Source organism: Phytophthora infestans, genomic scaffold (assembly GCF_000142945.1).
Source record: "Phytophthora infestans T30-4 supercont1.2218 genomic scaffold, whole genome shotgun sequence".
NCBI classification, from domain to species: Eukaryota; Oomycota; class Peronosporomycetes; order Peronosporales; family Peronosporaceae; genus Phytophthora; species Phytophthora infestans.
In genome coordinates, this window is record NW_003302561.1 from 3,739 (window position 1) to 5,155 (window position 1,417).

Below are 1,417 nucleotides of genomic sequence, written 5' to 3' on the forward strand. Positions count from 1 at the left end.
TCGTCAAGCAGCCCGTTTAGGAACGCGTCTTGACATCCATCTGGTGCACCGTCAGATTGTACTTGGCCGCCAGACTGAGCAGGATCCTGATCGACGTGAACTTGGCGACTGGCGCGAAGGTTTCTTCGTAGTCAATGCCGTACTTCTGCGAAAATCCCTTGGCCACGAGTCGTGCCTTGAGCCGCTCGATCTCTCCCGCTTGATTCTCCTTGATGTGGTGAAGTGCTTTCTCAGAAATAAGAGAATGGTCCTGACGCGGGGTCACTATCCCGAATCAGTGACAATTTCAAGTGATTATAGAGGATTTGGGTTGTTTGGCACGGGTGCAAGTTGCCTGTGGTGGATTAGCCATGGCGAGCAGCACCCCGTATGGAATGACGATGGATCTGATATGAGCGATGTACGAGAAGGCAAGATCCACCAAGACTTACCTCGGATCCACCCTTACCTGGATTCACTAAGATGGATATGGGATATACTATACAAGAGTGGATCGAGTGCGGATCCTATGAAGGAAGGATGGTCGGTGCTCTCTGACGGTGGATCTAGTAGCCACGGCTAATGAAGAGTCAAGATCCACCGCGAGGTACCCCGGATCCCATACTTCCGAGTTCGTATCCAAGGAGGGAGGATCCCGTCTGGAGGGACCTGGATCCAGGGTATAGGGATGAGGGATACAGTGGATCTCGAACTTTCGTAGGACAACGGAGATCACAGACGGTTGCAAGATGATGTTGGATGATTGGAGAGTTCAGATCCACGGCGAGTGTACCATTACAGTGAGGTGGATCCAAGCGACCTGGATCCGGATGAGTGTACCCATAATAGGGTGACCATGATGATTACGTCATATATCCGGTGGATCTGAAGATAACACAGCTGGGATGATGGGTCAAGGGAAGAAGGGACATGCAGCCGAGCCTGGTAAGGGATTTAGCAGATGAAAGACATAGAAGGTAGAAACCCAGGCAGGTATAGGCTTAAATATCAATACAGACTCCAATTTGCACAGTGGAGGGCAAGTGACCTGTAGTCGTCTCGGGGGTTGGATTTGGCCTCGGGCGATCGCCGTAACAGGAGTGAGCATTGGCCCTGGACAAGGACAGCGTCTACTTCGCCCGCCAAGCATCAGGTCTCACTATGGAGTAATCAAGATCACGAACTAGAGAACAAGTGGGCACGGAATCCTAACGGGATCATCAAGTGGAGATCAACTACGTATAGCGTTTCGACGGGGATTGGATTTGGCCTCGCAGAACATTCGTAGCGGAGATGAGCATTGGCCCGGACAAGTTTCGTGTATACTTCGACCCTAGGGACTAGATACAGGCATACTTCCAGGACTAACCCGGAAGTGCAATATGCGTTCAAAATTTCGATGACTCACTGAATCCTGCAATTCGCATTACGTATCGAA

At 50.8% G+C, this 1,417-nt stretch overlaps 1 non-coding gene across 1 annotated transcript; it reads right to left on the reverse strand.

The window, feature by feature from the left end:
• Nucleotides 1-1,322: 1,322 nt before the first annotated feature.
• PITG_33526 lies at nucleotides 1,323-1,415 on the reverse strand (the record flags this gene model as incomplete). Its single annotated transcript, XR_009934920.1, has 1 exon — nucleotides 1,323-1,415. It is a non-coding gene; the product is annotated as a 5.8S ribosomal RNA (ribosomal RNA).
• Nucleotides 1,416-1,417: the final 2 nt, after the last annotated feature.